Source organism: Kogia breviceps, chromosome 7, assembly GCF_026419965.1.
Source record: "Kogia breviceps isolate mKogBre1 chromosome 7, mKogBre1 haplotype 1, whole genome shotgun sequence".
Lineage (NCBI taxonomy): Eukaryota > Metazoa > Chordata > Mammalia > Artiodactyla > Physeteridae > Kogia > Kogia breviceps.
This window is the reverse complement of record NC_081316.1, coordinates 42,198,999-42,218,262: the sequence shown is the minus strand read 5'-3', so window position 1 is coordinate 42,218,262 and position 19,264 is coordinate 42,198,999.

Sequence of the window (19,264 nt, the reverse complement as noted above, 5' to 3'; positions counted from 1 at the left end):
AGAGAAGGCTCAGAGACCCGGAGGTATTTATAACTTACAGAATCTGTGCACCGTGAGAACACTATCATCCACCTACACTGGTTGCAGGATGTTGCAAAGATGTTTCGTTTGCTCTGAAATCTCAGGTCAAGCTCTGTCTCTGCCATTGACTGTCTCTGTGGCTTCAGGCAAGGTACATAAGCATTCTGAGCCCCACTTTTCTTATCCTTCAAAAGGGGGATACTGATACCTACTTGCAGGACTATGATAATATAAAAGTTGAATCCTATAAAAGAATCTAGCCTAATGTCTTATACCTATGAATTCAATAAATGCTTCCTTTGCTTTCCTTCTTCAATCATTGGCCAGAGTACTTAACCCAATCTCAGCACGGCCCTTTATGTTTTAACAGGGCCTTATGGCCCAAAGAAAGATCATATAGACCAAGATATCAGTTCTGGAAAATGACTACTTCCCCCCAAATAAAACTCTATTCCCTCAATTCCAATACATTCTTTTGAGTAAAGAAAGCTAGTCCTCAGGGGTGACAGGGAGAACTTTGGGCTTGAACAGTAGATGGGAGACCCCAGGTGAGTGAGAGCCAGGCTAAGCTTACCTCCAACTAGAAAGAGTCCCTGAAGAGGGGAGAGGGAGCCAGGAGGGAAGAGATAAGTGCATGGACATCGTGGATCTCTGAAGAAGGGACTTGTTTCCCTTTCAGTCAGGCTGAGCTCAGGGTAGAGTAGACGCCCCAGAAAATCTGGGGAGAATGGAGAGATGGGACACCCTTGTCTTGTTTCTTATGTGGAACCCAAAGACCTCAGAAAGGAAACAGCCGCCTAGTGTGTGGGGAGGACCTCAAACAGTCCCTAAGAGATTCCCACAGCGCAGTGGGAGTAACAGTAGTGGAATAATTGAGTGGAGTACAGAGGGACAGAAAAGTAGCTGCCAGTGGCCAGACCTCAAGGGGACTGCATGGATCTTTCACTGAAGAGCCAGAACATCCCACAAATGCCATCATGGGTAGATGACAACCCAGAGCAGATAATGCCTCCCCAACTCTGGAACTTGGATGGGACTTTCAGGAAGTGGGGGAGGGCAGGCAACTAAAAATATTAAATTTAAATTTCTACCATCCAACAAGAAGGGGTAAGGGAGGTTCTACAAAATGATACAGAGTTCAGCCAAACTGAGTTTTGTAACTGAAGTGTACATTTGTTGAACAGCTAGTCTACTTCTGGGAGATCCAGTGAGAAGCAAGGGATATGTTTCCAGGAGAGGGAGGGGACTGGCAGATCATGATAGGAATGGCTCCGGTGAACTGTGCTTTCCTCATCACCCCCCACGTTGCCTGCCTGTGACTTTCTTGCAACTACAGACCTTAGCAAACATGAGGCAAACTGAGGCCTGGGCTTGCACATTGGTGCTCGCTCGCTCGCTCGCTCTCTCTCTCTCTCTCTCTCTCTCTCTCTCTCTCTCTCTCTCACTCACTCACTCACTGCCTTTGGAACCTATCTACCAAGCGAAGCCCAGGCTAGCCTTCTGGAGTTATGTGGCCCAGCTGACAGCCAGCACCAACACAAGTGAAGCTATTTCAGACCATCCAATCACAGAATGTTGCCACCACAGGACTGCAGCTGCATGAAGTGACCCCAGGCAAAACCAACATGGGAACCACCCACCGGAGCCCAGCCTAATTTGCTGACGCATAGAATCACAAGTAATTAAAATGGTGGTTGTTGTAGACTGCTGTATTATGTGGTGGTTTGTTATACAGCAAAAGATCACCAACACAGGGGCATGCCGGGAAAATATCTCAGTGAGATGTGTGACACTGAACCCCACTCAGGAGAGCTTGATACAAATGAATTAGCTGATGAACGTACATAACTGCATATTTTGAACTTGGAACCTATATTTTATTTGCTTTCCCACACTGTCCCTGGGAAGTCAGATGTATCATGTAGGTGAGATAACTCAAGCTCAGAGAGTTGTGTCAAAAGCTCCTGGTTGAGATGTGGGAGCATGTGTGTATGTATAACTGATTTAGTTTGTTGTAGAGGGAAAACTAACACACTATTGTAAAACAATTATACTACAATAAAGATGTTAAAAAAAAAAAAAAAAAAAAAGCTCCTGGTTTTCCACTGAGTCCAATTTTTGTTTTAGGAACGTGCCAGAAATCTTGCAACACACAGTAGCACTTACTATGAGGGTGGAACCACATGCCTTGATGGGACCCAGCATGCATAATCATTACGTCCCCTTTTCCTTTCTTGTTCATTCTAAGACCCAGTCCCAAACCTGCAGCCTACCTACCACAGACCCCTCCTTCCTCCAAATCAACACAAGCGTCAAAGGGAAGAAAGAGGGAGGGAGAGAGCCTTTGTTACACCCCTGGGTGAGAGCAGAAAATTACCATGGTGGTCTCATATGGGACAAAGGCATTCAATTCCCCTCTGTTTGGACAGCTGAGGATGGGCCCCTTCTCTCCCCAGCGTGCTTTCCAGGAGACCGAGGCTGAATCCTAATTCCAGGCAGTCAAAGGGGGCTTCTCAGGGAAGATTTTCAAGAGCAAATAGGTGAACACTCTCTAATGACCATACACTGTCTTCCAGGAATACTTCAGAAAAAATTTTGGTTCTATTTTCTATCACTTCTGATTTTTTTTTCCCCATCAGAATGAGAAAGCGGAGTGATATAAAAGCTCGGTATGTGCTGAGGAGGGAGGAGGAGGAAAAGTCTCCAAAGAAATCATTTAATTCACAGAGTTTGAGATTGAGAGGTTCTCCTGGGCCTTGTAGGCCATTAAAAAGGCAGATCTCTGTCAAGAGAGGCCCTTTTCTCTAGAGCAGTTCTCACCCAGCTTGTTTGCCCTTGGAAGATGCTGTAGCCTGTAAGGTACCAGAGATCATGAGTCAGTACATGGCATCCTCTGTAGCTGTGCTCCTTCTGGAAATGCTGCATCTTCTGCCCTATCCTAAACTCAGAGAAGGGGTTTAAGAATCCTAGCTCTCTGACTTATAGGGAGGTCACGTTGGGCCTCATCTGTAAAACACAGATGACAATGCATGCCTTGCTGTGTAGTTGTGAGGATGACATGGAGTGAGCTGTGTGTCTGGCGTGGCTTCTGTACATCTTAGGTGCTCCAGGCACTGGCACTCACAGTAGGCAATCTATGAACATCAGTTCCTCCTAATTTTCCACATGTGTATTTATTGAAGTGGTGAATGGCCATCAGGTTATAATTTTTATTTGGTCCAAAAAAGGTGGGAACTCTATTTTGTTTATAGAAGGCAGGAACTCTTTGTTCTGCATTTCTAAAAAAAAAAAAAAAAAAAAAAAATCTTTCCAAAGGCTCCTTGGGTCATCTGCTAAATTAGAAAATCCAATCAATCCCTCTGGTGTGTACTCAATTGATTGCCTACCCAGCATCCATTTCTCCCCCATCCCGGACCTCCTTTTTATTCCCTCCTGCCTTGTAGAACCCTGACTTCATACAGATTTCCTGCTCCTCCCTGGCCATATGCTTTAAGGAAAGTAGCTCCCACCCCAGCTCCAGGGGGAGACTCTGATTGGCCTAAACCAGAATTTCTCCACCTCAGTGCTACTAATATTTTGAGTTGGATACTTCTTTCTCATGGTAGAGTCTGTCCTCTGCATTGTAGGGTGGCTTCTGCCTACTAAGTGCCATTGGCAACCCTCACCCTAATCATGACAATCAAATACGTCTCAAAACATTCCCCGGGAGTAGGGGCACAAAATCACTCGCAGTGGGGAACCAGGGATCTAAGCTGATCAGAGAGGTACCATTAGCCCTGCCAGTGATTAATTTAGACATTGGTATGCGATGCATTTCTGGCCAACAGAACTGAGGGGAAGTTTGCTGAGGCTTCTGAAAAAGGTTTTTTCACTCTTAAAAAGAGACTCAAGAAGTAGATAGCTTCTTTTCATTCTGTTGGGCATTTTGGGGTCTGGTTATAATGACCAGAACTGTAGTGGCAATCTTGCAACCATGAAAAACTAGCCTGAAGCCAAATCCCACTCACCGAAAGATAGACTTTTGAACTTGAATCCTTTATGATGCCAATGAGCTTGCATTAACCAAGCCTGGAGCTCACTTCCTGCTATGAGAGGTCATTCAATTGCTCATTCAACACATGTTTACTGGATGCCTACTATGCAACAGCTATTGTCCTAGAAACTGGGGCCAGAGCTGTGAACAAGATGGAGAGATTTCCTGCACTTAGAACACTTGCATTCTAGTGAACTCAGTGCTTAAACGGATTTGAGAAGATTCTCTATTACTTGTTGCCAAAGGCGACCAAATTAATACACCTATCAAATGCTAAAACTCTCAGCATCACTTGGGCCTTCAATGATATGTAGGAGGTTTTTTGTTCTGTCTGATTCCTATCTCATTCTCCACACAGACAATTCTAAACCTTCCACACCTTCCTCAGACCTCTGATCACCAATGTCCTTCTTCAGTTTGGCCCTTGAGCTCTCCTAACTTCCTGTTGTGCCCCATAACACCTCATGCAAACCAATTTCATTGCACTTGTCCCACCATATTGGATTGCTTATTGATTTATCTGTTGAAGTTCTGAGTGCAGAAGGGTAGCTGGCTGGACTTAGAGAAGGAGTTGAAGTGCTGAACGATGCAGGGAAACCACAAGGGAGACCCTCTGGTATAGCGTAGACTGAGTTCTTAACTGCTTTCTACTTTTCTTTTCCAGTTCCCATGAGTTCTAGCTATAACTTTATAGAAAGGAACCCTTTTCTTGAACAAGCCTTAAGGTTGTCTCTGTTTCAGAGATCAGCAAACTATGACCTATGGGTCAAATCTAAACTCCTGCCTCAGAAGCTGAGAATAGTTTTTGCAACTTTAAATGGTTGAAAAATGTCAAAAAGACTCAACATTACTAATTATTAGAGAAACGCAAATCAAAACTACAATAAGGTATCACTTCACACTGGTCAGAATGACCATCGTCAGAAAATTTACAAACAACAAGTGCTGGAAAGGGTGTGGAGAAAAGTGAACCCTCTCACACTGTTGGTGGGAATGTAAATTGATAGAGCCACTGTGAAGAACAGTATGGAGGTTCCTCAAAAAGCTAAAAATAAAACTGCCATATAACCTAGCAATCCCACTACTGGGCATATACCCAGAGAAAACCATAATTCAGAAAGACACATGCACCCCAGTGTTCATTGCAGCACTATTTACAATAGCAAGGACATGGAAGCAACCTAAATGTCCATCAACAGAGGAGTGGATAAAGAAGATTTGGTACAAATATACAGTGGAATATTACTCAGCCATAAAAAGGAATGAAATTGAGTCACTTGCAGAGATGTGGATGGACCTAGAGACTGTCATACAGAGTGAAGCAAGTCCGAAAGAGAAAAACAAATATCGTATATTAATGCATATATGTGGAATCTAGAAAAATGGTATAGATGATCTTATTTGCAAAGCAGAGATAGAGACACAGACATAGAGAACAAACGTATGGATACCAAGGGGGAATGGGGGCTGGTGGGATGAATTGGAAGATTGGGATTGACATATATACACTATTGATACTATGTTTAAAATAGATAGCTAATGAGAACATACTGTATAGCACACAGAACTCTACTCAGTGCTCTGTGGTGACCTAAATGGGAAGGAAATCCAAAAGAGAGGGGATATATGTATATGTATAGCTGATTCACTTTGCTGTACCGCAGAAACTAACACAACATTGTAAAGCAACTATACCCCAATAAAAATTAATGAAAAAAGTCAAAAGAACAATATTTCATGAACCATGAAATTGTACATGAAATACAAATTTTAGTGTCCATCAATAAAGTTTTATTGGGACACAGCCACACTCACTGGCTTTCTTATTGTCTATTGCTGCTTTCATGCTATAATGGCAGAGTTGAGTAGTTACAGAGACCATACAACCTGTAAAGCTGAAAATACTTACTACCTGAAAAAGTTTTATCATTCCCTGTTCTGTTTCACACAACAAAAAGAGCCCTGCTTAATACAAGTACTTTCTGAAATTAAAGATTATGAGGACCTTTAAAATACAGAATGCTTAATAGATCATTTAGTGTATTTCTGATTGGGTGTGAGGGAACCATCCTCTGCTCCTAGAAAATGAGTTAGAAGGCAAAAGCAGAGAAGGAACTTGGATTTAGCCTGACAGAGAGATGCTTGTCCCCCAAAATAATAAATTCAGGCACTTCTTTTGTCAGTTGTTTTCCAAATATGTCCTCCTCCCCAGTGTTTCTGAATAGTGACTACAAAAATATGGTCAAGAAGTGCAGTCAGCCCACACTGTACATGTAGAAGAAACAAAACCCCAAACCATGCCTGCACACTGAGCGACTGAGGATTCCCTGTTGTATTTTCATGGTTGATCGAATTCATTAGTTTGTTCATATCTTAGATACATTCTTTCCATCTGCAAACATATATTGGGAATTGTGTGAGGAAGTTTGGAGACCAAACTGAGCAGAGATGTGCAAGAAATGTCAAGATTAACAAAACAGGCTTTTCCTTCTGTCTGGAAGGATAATAAGTGCAGGGCCCAAGCATTTGTGGCTGAAGGAAGGGTGGGGAGAGTAGTGGACAACAGAGAGAAAACAGAGCTGCTTTTCTGCTTGGCTTCCATCTTTGTCAATGAGAACGCTTATTGGACTGGAGAGGGTGAAAACAATATTGGCAGAAGAGACCTGAAGTCCAAGAAAAATTGGAAAACTGACCTGCTCCAAATGAGGCCAACTCTCCTGGAGTAAACAAATTACCTACCTGGGCATGAAGATAAGTTGCAACCAAGATCACTGGCATGTAGACAGTGGAATTGTGGGGAATTCAGTGGTGGTAGAAATCAGAAAAATCATCAAATAGCATCTTGATTCTATATCTTGGAAGAAGATGGAATCTTCAAACTATAGAGCAGTGGTGTTCACCTTGGTCAGAATTCCAGGACAGATGTGTCACTAGGAATGACATTTGTCTGTTAGTAATTGGAACCCGAAAAGAGTAGTTTAACCTATTTGGAGACCTATTTTTCTCATTACGTGAGCCATCCTAAGGCGGGCATTGCTTTAGCTGCTCAAGGATGTCAGGACTTACTCCCTGAGATTCTCTTGGCCTTTCCCTCATTGTCACTTCATGGTCCCAAGATGGCCTCTCCATGGCCAGCATAAGTTTCTGTGTGCCAGGCAGAAGGAAGGGAAGGACAAGAGCAAATCAACTCTGTCATCTCTCCTAGCCCAAACCTTTAAGGGGCTTTCCCCCAAAACTCTACCCAGCAACTTGCACCTATATCTCATTGGTCAGGATGTCTCAGATGGTCCACTAGTATCTGAAACAAGTGGAGAGTGTAGTTTTTTAGTTGGGCACATTTCTCCCACCCACCCCCCAAAAGACTAGGGATTTGTCAGTAAAGGAGAGAAAGGTACTGGTCAGACAACTAGTAGTTTCTCCAACAAAAGATTTTCTAAGAAACAGGTTTAAGCATGTTTAAAAAAAAAAAGAGAGATTTGATTACTAGGTACCGCCATGAGTTTGCAAAGAAACTTCCAAGCAGATAACTTTTCTGTAACAAAAATATTACTAGGGTGGTAGACAAAGGAAAGATGGGAGATGTAGAAAATGCATTCATCATCAGCATGGCATTTAATGAAGTCACTTGTAATGTCTTTATAGATAAGGAGAAATATGGTTGGTGTGACAGTAGAGTAGGGTAGATTTATAACTGGTCAAAAGACTCAAAAGACTTCTGGACATATGTCTAAAAGAACTGAAAGCAGGGTCTCCAAGAGATATTTGTAAACCCATGTTCATAGCAACATGATTCACAACAGCCAAAAGGTAGAAGCGACCCACCTGTCCATAGAAGGATGAATAGATAAACAAAATGTGGTACATACATACAATGTTCAGCCTTAAAAAAAGAAGGAAATTCTGCAATATGCTACAACATGGATGAACCTTGAGGACATTATGCTCAGTGAAATAAGCCAGTCACAGAAAGACAAATAGTGTATGATTCCACTTACATGAGGTGCTCAGAGTGGTCAAAATCATAGAGACAGAAAGCAGAATGGTGGTTGCCAGGGGCTGGGGGGAGGGGATAATGGGAAATTCTTGTATAATGGGTACAGAGTTTCAGATTTACAGGATGAAAAGAGTTATGGTGATGGATGGTGGTGATGGCTGCACAACAATTTACTGTCATGGACTGCACACGTAAAAATGGCTAAGATGGTAAATTTTATGTCATGTGTATTTTACCACAATAAAAAAATTATTTAAGTAAAAAAAAAAAAGACTCAAAAGACTGCTCATGAATAGTTCATGTCAGCTCTCTAAGCAATAGCTATTAGTAGTATATTGTATTATTCTAATTAGTATCAGACATTAACAATAACAATATTTATTACTGGTAGAAGATTCAATCTTCATCCCAGCTTACCCTTCCCCCTCCCTGTGTCCTTAAGTCCATTCTCTAGAGTGGCACTGACATATATACACTACCAAATGTAAAATAGATAGCTAGTGGGAAGCAGCCGCATAGCACAGGGAGATCAGCTCCGTGCTTTGTGACCACCTAGAGGGGTGGGATGGGGAGGGAGGGAGACGCAAGAGGGAGGAGATATGGGGATGTAAGTATACGTATAGCTGATTCACTTTGTTATACAGCAGAAACTAACACAACAATGTAAAGCAATTATACTCCAATAAAGATGTTAAAAAAAAAAAAAAAGGAAAAAAGATTCAATCTTTGTCCCAGTCATGCTCCACATCAATTTCTGGGATGAGGATTTTCTAGCAGACCTGTATAGAGTCTACTGACTTGAGGATGTAAATCTGTGTGACAGAGTAAGAATCCAAAATTATGCATATGGGCAGGAATGGCGGACTAAATAATATTAGCTATCATTTATTAAACATCTTCTACATGCCAGATAATACACTAAAGGCTTTGCATAGGTAACCTCCTGTCCTCTGAGTAGCTCTGCAATGTAGTTCTTTTTGCGGGCCTCTCACTGTTGTGGCCTCTCCCATCGCGGAGCACAGGCTCCGGACGCGCAGGCCCAGTGGCCATGGCTCACGGGCTTAGTTGCTCCACGGCATGTGGGATCTTCCCGGACCAGGGCACGAACCCGTGTCTCCTGCATCGGCAGGCGGACTCTCAACCGCTGCGCCACCAGGGAAGCCCTGCAATGTAGGTCTTATCATCCTTATTTTACAAATGAAAAGAACCAAGTGTTCAAGAAGTTGAGTCACTTGCCTAATATCACGCAGCTGGAAGTGAAAGAACTAGAGTCTTACCCAGGCATATTTACCTTCAAAACCTATTCTATTTTCCCTACGCCATTCCACACCAGTAAATGTAAACAAGAACTGCATTTCAGGTCCAAGCACAAGATAGGGAATGAAGCAGGTTGGGGGAGGGAGCAAGTAAGAAAGGATCTGGAGATTTTGGTTGGCTGAAAGATCTATGTGGATGTCTTCAACTTACTTGGAAATGCACCCAACAAATAAGAAACACTTATGGAATGGTAGAGTGATAGATGGATTTGTGGTAAAGCAAGTGTAGTAAAATGTTCATTGTGGAATCTAGTAGTGGATATATGGGTGTTAATTGTAAAGTTCTTTCAACTTTTTTGTATGTTTGAAAATTTTCCTAATAAAATGAGGGGAAAAGTCAATGTAAATTGATAGCATGATGTGGCCATGTTTAGATGGGGAGAATATAGACTCTTCTTGGGTAACACAGCCATACCTTAAATTCTGTTTTCAGTTTGGGTGCCAGCCTTTCTCATGGTTTGTGACAAGCTGTAATGTCCCCTCCGGAGAGAGAATAGGAGGATGAGGGGTTCAGAAACCATGTCTAACCTGGAAAAGAGAAGAAAAGAGTACAACATTGTAGTTCTCAAAAATACTTTAAAAGCTATGTATTAGTTATCAGTTGATGTGTAACAAATTGTACCAAAACTCAGTGTCTTAAAACAACATTTATTATCTTATGGTTTCTGTAGGTTGGAAATTCACAAGTTGCTTAACTGGGTAGCTCTATCTTGGGGTCTCTTGTGAGGTAGCAGGCAGAATATCAGTAGGGGCTGCAGTCATCTAAAGGCTTGACTGGGGCTGGAGAATTCACTTCCAAGACAGCTCACTCACAGGGCAGGAGGTTTCAGATCCTGTTATGTAGGTCTCTCCATAGGGTTGAACGAGTGTCCTCATGACATGGCAGCTAACATCCTCCAGAATGAGCTATTAAGAGAGCAAGGACAAAGTCACAGTGCCTTTCATGACCTCATTTCTGAAACCACATACCATAACTTCCGTATTATTATAGTCATTAGAAGTGGGTCACTGGGTCTGGCTCACCCTCAAAGGGAGGGAAATTAAACTCTCCCTCCAGAAGAAAAATATCAAAAATGTGGACATATTTAAAACTCACCATAGTCTGCTTCTTGTAAGAGACTTAGGCTTGTTCTAGAAGGATTCTAGGGAAGTAGTTCTTATTTCAATAAAAAGAAAATTTTCCTAATAATTAGAGTTGCATAAAAGAATGGGAAGGGCTTTTTCTTCACTTGAGAGATCCAAAAAGAATCTGAACAATTAACTGGAGATGTGACATTCATTCTTTTATTCAACAAATATCTGTAGAGCATTTACTATGAGTCACGCTCTGTGGAAGAACTGTAGATGCAATAGTGGGCAGGACAGAGATGGTGCTTGCACTCATGAAATTTACACTGTGCTAAGAGAATCAACAAGTACATCAGATAATTACGGGTTGTGATGAAGGCAAAAAATAAATAGGCTACTGTAATATCAACTAAGGTTCTCGGGAGATACTTTGTTTTATAGAGTTATGAAGGCAAAAAATAAATAGGCTACTGTAATATCAACTAAGGTTCTCAGGAGATACTTTGTTTTATAGAGTTATGAAGGCAAAAAATAAATAGGCTACTGTAATATCAACTAAGGTTCTCGGGAGATACTTTGTTTTATAGAGTTATGAAGGCAAAAAATAAATAGGCTACTGTAATATCAACTAAGGTTCTCGGGAGATACTTTGTTTTATAGAGTTCACAAAAGAGAAATGTTTGAACAAGATAATCCTATAGATTCCTTGCACTATGGTGGTGGTCACTCATCCATTCCTTGATACTTACTGAGTGTCTACTATGTGCCAGGAACTGGGCAAGGTACTGGGGATACAAAGCAAACAATTCTGCCTTTTAAGGACCCTGGGGTCTTGTGAGAGATAACAAGATGTATACATTAATGATGATCCCATGTGATAAGTGCTACAGGAGTTATGCACATGGAGCCTGAGGCACACAGGAGAGAGAACCCTTCCTGGGGTGTTGGTGAAGGCTTCTTGGAGATACCATTTGAACTGGGCTTTTACGGATGGAGAAGGGGACTGACAGTCAGCATAAGAATCTTTCTAAAAGGTCAGCATCCTAGATGCCAGGACTTATTAAGAAGAACGAAGGAACAGAGACGAAAGTGAAATGTAAGTTTAATGAGTTAATGGAGCTTGCTGAAAGAATGCACTCTGTATTCTGGCTCTTGTACCACTGTATTAAATGCACTGGGCTGACACCGAAAGCTCATTTCACATTTGAAACTTCTCAGGAGAAACTCCGATACTACAGGCTCATCACAATTCTGCTCTTGTCACAGCAGCTTCCCCCATGATTCCCTGCCACAAACCTTCTGCTCCAGATGAGGTAGCCCCCTTATTACTCCGCCACTGTTCCATGCTTTTACAGTCAGTGCTACTCAGGGTGCCTTTCTCCCTCATCTCCATAAATCTGACCCCTCCATAAGGTCTCACTGTTTCCCTGGAACTTTTGGACCCTTCAGCCTGTGGGAATTTCTCCCACTGGGCAAGGAACACAGAGACCATTTGTCTTGGTTCTTAATTGGCCCTGAAATGTCTCTTGTAGATCTTCATGGGCTCTCAAATAGATTGTGACCTTGGGCAAGCTAGTCGCCTAACCTCTCTGTACCTCAGTTTACTCATCTGCAAAATGGGGGTAATAAAATTATCCAGGTTGTTATGAGGATTACATGAGTCTATACATGTGAAGCATTTAGATCACCACTCCCTGGCTCATAGTAATCATGTTACAACTGTCTGCTGTGATTATTACAGCCCTTTAGAGATAAGAGGCATGCCCTCCTGTCCTTCAGGGACTCAATAAAGGGCTCAGAACTGTCAATGTCGCCACAATCTGATGAGTGAATAAAATGTGTTTTATTCTTACTCCCTCTTAATGCTCAGACCAACAGACTTGGTTCCAGTTTTCTAAGAGAAATAATTTGGGGGCTGAATTATGTTCCGGGGACTTTTTTTTTTTTTACAGGTCCTAGCTCTTTGGGTTGTGTATGTGAAGTAACAGTTGGATGCAGCTTATTTAAAGCCACAGCACAGTCCGTAAACCTGACACTTCAGCAATTATATTTTCCAGATTGGGAGAGGTGCAAAACTTGGGCCACAGATAATTGGAAGGCAAAGAAAGCCTTTTTTTATTTGCAGCACATGGAAACATACCCACAATTGAATGTATATCATCTCACACCATCGCCCGTGGCTTCTCTTCTTGAGTTCATTATCTCAGGAAGTTATACCACCAGTGATACCCCTCACCCCCATGGCTCATGTGAGAGCGCTCAAAGTCATGTTGACTCCCTTCTCCCCTCCTGCACATCCCCATGCATGGAGCCCTATTCACCCTACTTCCTCAACAACACTGCAGGTCGTTCCTTCTTCTCGAGCCTTTAGTGCATGGCCCTCCTCTGGACTGCTGTTAAAGCCTTTTAGCATATATCCCTGCCCCCAGACTCTCACTGACAGTTCATCTTTATATGGTGCCACTGAAAAGGTCATTCTGTCACCTCAAGGACACATCCTGCCTTTTCACACCTCTCTGCCTTTGTACTAGCTATTCCCCCTGCTAGAATACCTATTCCCCTTTTCCAGTTGGCAAGTTCTTATCTGTCTTTCAAGAAGGTGTTGAGTGCCTTTTCAAATGTTACCTTTTCCTGGGCCCTCACCCAAGCAGAATTAGCCACTCTGCTCTGTGCTTTCATTAATGCTATCTGATTTTCCACCTTACAAATCTCTGCTTTATCTCTCTCTGCAGCTTTTTGAAGGCAGGAATTATGTCTTGTCTCTGTAAAACTTTCCTCCCAGGTAATCAATAAATGTTTGTTGAATGAAAGGATTGAATATCACAAAAATTCATTAAATACATAGTTCCTTCAGACGCTGTATTCTAAACACAGTGGAAAACTCAGTGACTCTTTCTCAAAGAACAAACAATCTAGTCTATAATAGGCCCAAGGAGGTGACCTTAAGAGCGCCTGGAGAGTGCCTTACTGAGTATTACTGCGTGTTCAGTTTACTGTCACCGGGTGGCAGTAGTGTGCCATGGTCATGTGGTGAAGTTCCAGAACTTCAAAAAGGTGGCTGAGTTTGGTCAGGGTTGCTAGATTAATAGCAAGCAAACCACAGGGGAAATGTGGGCTGTGTCCACATTCTGGACATGGCTGGATTTGCAAGAGCTTGTTCTTGGGAGCTGCCCATATCTGTACCTGGCATAGGCTGTATGGCATTCAGACATGATGCTCTCTCTAATCTATAAACCCAAAGCAGGGAGACAGAGACATCTCCAGGTTGGGACCAGGTCTACATCTTAGAAGATGCCCCTGCTGCTCACTTCTCCTTAACTTCTTCCAGTGGTGAGCTTCCTTGCAGCTGTGCAATGACAGGGACCTTACGGGTGGCTTTTGTCTATTTCAATTCACACAGTGGCTATGATGATTAGGAGGTCTTAGGTGACCTCTGTTGGAGCAGTTTCAATAAAGACTCGTGAACTGTTCCCAAAGTTTACTGCAAGGAAAAACGAACGGAAACTGAGGGGGCACAGACAACAAGGGAGAAAGACTCTTTCAAAAGTCTACCTCTGAAGCATAGTGAGAGAACAGCTGGAGAGGGCAAGGAGGGTGGGGAGAGGTCCAGTGTCATGCCCAGTGCCACCTCAACCCCAGTCCCCCACTCCTGCTCCCATCCCAGGATGGGGGAGACTCCCCAGGTCTGCAGGCTGAGGACGTGGAGAGGAAGGGAAACTGAACTACATAAGAGCAGGAGATGGGGCTTCCCTGGTGGCGCAGTGGTTGAGAGTCTGCCTGCCGATGCAGGGGACACGGGTTCATGTCCCGGTCCGGGAGGATCCCACATGCCGTGGAGCAGCTGGGCCCGTGAGCCATGGCCGCGGAGCCTGCGCGTCCAGAGCCTGTGCTCTGCAACGGGAGAGGCCACAACAGTGAGAGGTCAGCGTACCGCCAAAAAAAAAAAAAAAGAGCAGGAGAAAGGATCACAGCCAGGTGAGTGTTCAGCAGAAGGCAGGAGGGAATGAGGACAGGGGCACAAGCAGGGGATCAGCCTTGGAAGAACAGAAGAGTAAAAGCCCTTCTTCCCTTGAAGTGAGAAGTGAACTTGGGTTTCTCCAGAGTTTAGCTTGATGATAGAGGAGACAGCAATGTGAGGATGTCCACGCCTAATGTCCTCTCTTTGGGGGGTGAAATAAGAGACCAGGTTACCCCCCCAAAGAGCGATTATGGCAAAAGTGATATGGCAGGCTTAATAAAAATAATGAGGACTAGAAGGAAGAGAGAAGGCACTGCAAAGAATGGGAAAGGAAACTGGTTAAGAACTCTGGTTAAGAGTAGAATTCATGAGTTTGTAGTGATGCAATTGGCAGTTACCAGGTTTTCTGCAGCAGAAATCAGAAGTCGGGGATAGTTCCATTGTTCTGCTTAGTTGATCTAGGGTTGGGGGTTAGTTAGAGAGGAGGTAGAAAAATAAAAGAGGCGACCTAATGAAGAGTGTTGGTGAGGATGTGGTTAAAATGGTTAAGCATAGTGTCCAAACTGGGTGGGGAAGGAACTGACAAGATGGGCTGGGAAAATCCGAAATGATTAAAAAATTGCAGGTCTCAATGACACAGAGGTCAATGCAAGGGGGTGAGGCAATGGGACAGCTGGGAGTGGAATGAGAGAGGACCATTGGGAGCCAGTATTTCCAAAGCTGAGGATGGTTTCTGCAGGGGCAGGCTGCTGATATGGAAGGACCCAAACTCTCTGGAATAGAGGAGGTTAGAGGGATGGCTGAGTATCAGTACAGACTCTCTAGTCTCCCAAGACTACAGCATAAGTTAGGATGGGCAGGAAGCCAGTGAGCCACTTGCAGAGTTCTTTGTGGCTGCAGGGAGTGACATGAGGCTATGGATGAGGGAGGATGAAGGAGTGTAAATTGGATGGTGTGAGCTTTCAAGTAAGAGGGACTTTTGAAGGCTATTCTAGGATGCTGATCTGGATGGGGCAGTGAAAAATAGGTAGAGAAATGCTCCAGAGAGTAGAGGGAAGGGTAAAACTGAATGGAGACCAAAGGACTGGGGAGATCAGGTGACTGGAGGAACTTATACCTTGGGTGGAGTTGTAGGATGGACCCAATCAGCTTCAGAATTCCAAAGGTAGTGTCATTATTTATGATTTGGCCAATGCCTAGAATATAACAGGTGCTGGATAATATCTCTTCACTTAATTAATGTCTTTTGCTTTTAGAATTCTTAAAAATTGTACTTTTATATTCACCTTCCATAACTTAGTCTCAGAGCTTACTGGGTCCCTGGTGGACAGCTTCCAGGCAGATCACAGATAGATTGTTCAGTGCAATTCGACTTTCTTTGTTCACTGTCCATCTGCTTTCTTTTTCTAAAAACCCCTTCCCATGAAACTTCTGAGTATAACTCTATGAGTTATGGAAACAAAGACATAACATTTCTGGATTCTTGTTCTAAATTAATAAAATAAGAGTAACAATGCTAACTAGTTATTTTTTGGTGAATCACTGAAGTTTACAAATTTTTATCTCAATTACTTGTTTACTTCTCAAAACCCCAGGAGGTAGGCAGGATGGGTATTACTGTTCCCAGTTTACCTAACACTTTAGACAGGACCTGTGAACTCCCAAGACCGCTCGGCTTCACAGCCAAAAAGTGGGAAAGCCAGACGGAAGCCTTGCACCTCAAGTCTGAATTATAAGCTGTAGTTCCCTAAACTGTAGTTTGAATTTGTTCAAAGTGCAGATTCAATAGGTCTGGGATGGGGTTTTGGAATTTGCATTTGAGGCAAACATCTGATGCTTGTGTTTCAATGACCATACTCAGAAAAACAATAATCTAGAAACTTCTTTTTCCCTTCTCTCCTAAAAGAACAACAACAAAAACAACCACCAAAAAAAAAAAGAGGCTGATCTCACCTCTTACCAATCAAAGGAATTTTTTTTTTTTCTTAGAGAAGTGGAGCCTCCAGCTCTTCTCTTCTGTGACCTACCCACACACACTGATAAAGTTAATTATCTGCCCTGGCTAAATGACTTTCCCTAGCAACACCCTAGCAACTAACATCTGCTCTGCCTTAGGCTACAAAACTGGAAAGAGATTTCTTGAAGTCAGGTGTATTTTACAACAAAACATCTGAACAGGAAATTAAACAAAGTAAACTGGATTCATTACTAAGGAGATGCGACACAGACATACAAGACAGTTCATGACAATCCACCAAACACAATAGTCAAAATAAGAAACTTCCTTCTCACAAGTTCTACTTAAGTCCAGGGCAGGGCTTTGAAGGTCACTTGAAGAACTTGGGCTGCATCAGAGGGTCCTGGGAGGCTGTTAAAGATGTTTTATTCATAGAACAAATACTTACGGAGCCAGGCACCATGATATGCATGGAGGATGCAGTGGTGATCCCCAGAGACAGTCCCTCCCCTTATGGAGCTTGGAAGCTAGTGATGGAGACAGACACTGAACCAAATACAAAATGTAAAAATCAGACATAAAAGTGAATAGGTAATTATAAATCTTGAGAATATTAAGAGAAAGATATCAAGTTCCAGGAGATATAAAGAGAGGCAGGACCTATTCTGGGAAATCAGGAAGGACTTCTCTGGGGAAGCAGTTTTGCACTGAGATCTGAAAGGTGCATAGGAGTTGGCTGGGAGAGGGTGGGGGGTGGCAGAGACGAAAGCACTGGATTCCAGGCAGAGAGAACCTCACAGGCAAAAGTTCATAAAGTGGAAAAGCCATGGTGGCCGGAGCCCATGAGAAAAGGGGGTACATGGTCTTCAAAGGCAGATCAGACAGGGCCTCAGAGGCCATGTTAAAGATTCTTTGTTCTGAGAGCTCTGAAAAGCCACCGAAAAAGGATTTTAACCTCGGGATTGACATTCAAATCTGCATTTTAAAAAGGATCACTCAGTCTTCAGCTCAGAAGATGGATTGGAGGAGAGTAAGAGTAGATGTGGGCCCAATTAGGAGGCTGAGAGATGATGACAACTCAGACTGATGTGGTGGCAGAGGAGTTGGGGATAAGTGGATAGATTCAAGAAGGAGTTGGAAGCTAGTGATTTCATGATGGATTGGATGTATGGAGGAGAGAGCAGCATTCGGATGTGACAGTAGAGCTGTTTTAGGGAAGTTTAACTCCGGTGGTGGGATTACAGATCCATGGGCTGCTCAGAGTCTGCTGTCATGGCCCAGATGGTGGGGTCACCACTGCGTAGAGGGAAGAACTGTAGTTTATTTTAGTGTTGGTGAGGACTGTTTTGAATCCTTGTTCTTTTTCCCCTTACTAGCTGTGGCACCCAGAGAGGTAAATTTTATACGTTCCTAATCTGGAAAATAGCAGAGGGGGGGGGCCTCCTACATCACATGGTTTTCCTGTCAATGTTGAATGAGAAATTAACTATTATGTCCCTCCCTGCTGTGTTCTGCCCACCTCCCCGTTAGATTTGAATACGCTGATTTAGATGAAAAGACTTTCAAGAACACATAATTGAGCTATTGGATGTAAAATAAGCTCCGTGAAGACAGGAGCCACATTTTATTTATCTCTGTAGTTTCCTGTCCTCTGAGATCAGATGGGTACACTCTCATGAACAACTTAGTTTGTAGCATATATATCACCATTATGATTGGAAAAGATTCATGTAACTATGTATTTAATATTTGCCTCTGCCCCAGATTGTAAGATGCACTAAGGCAAGTAATTTATTTATCCTGTGTCCCAGTGTTGAGCACATGGAGGGCATTGGACATGAATGAATGAATGAATGAATGTATGTTTGTTCCCTCTGGTACCCACTACTCAGCACAGACTTGGCCCCAAATCTATACTCAAGAAAAGCTTGCTGGATGCATGGGACTGTGCACCATGGAGTCTATGTGAGCCCTGAGCCAGTCCGGTCCTGCTGGAGATAATTCACTCAGGACTCAGAGGTGAATCTATCTGAATGTCACCTCCATAAAGGAAGGCTGGTAGCTGGAGAAGGTGCTGCTGAGTGTCGAGGAGGGTCAGGCTAGGGAAAGAACATAATTGCCTTCTGCAAAGGGGCACTGTCAGAGGACCTCTGAGAGAAGGCGCCCAGTTAATAGTGGCAGTGAGAGTCCCAGCACAAGGACTGAGGGCAGGCGAGGAGGAATGGAGGCCTCCAATGCAGATGGCTCCTCTGGGCTGTTTGTTAGTGATGTCAAAGGAAAGCAAAGGAGATTGCTTTTTTTTTTCTTTTTCTTTTTAAAAAATTTTATTGAAGTATATTTGATTTACAATGTTGTGTTAATTTCTGCTATACAGCAAAGTGACTCAGTTTTATATATATATTCTTTTTCATATTCTTTTCCATTATGGTTTATCACAGGATACTGAGTATAGGTCTCTGTGCTATACAGTAGGACCTTGTTGTTTATCTATCCTATATATAATAGTTTGCATCTGGTAATTCCAAACTCCCAATCCTTCCACCCCCTTTCCCCTTGGCAACCACAAGTCTGTTTTCTATGTTTGTGAGTCTGTTTCTGTTTTGTAGATAAGTTCATTTGTGTCGTATTTTAGATTCCACATATAAGTGATATCATATGGTATTTGTCTTTATCTTTGACTTCACTTAATATGATAATTGCTAAGTCCATCCATATTGCTGCAAATGGCATTATTTCATTCTTTTTTATGGCTGAGTAATAGTCCATTGTATATATTTACCACATCTTCTTTATCCATTCAACTGTCAATGGACATTTAGGTTGTTTCCATGTCTTGGCTATTGTGAATAGTGCTGCTATGAACATAGGGGTGCATGTATCTTTTTTTTTCTTTTTTTTAAACATCTTTATTAGAGTA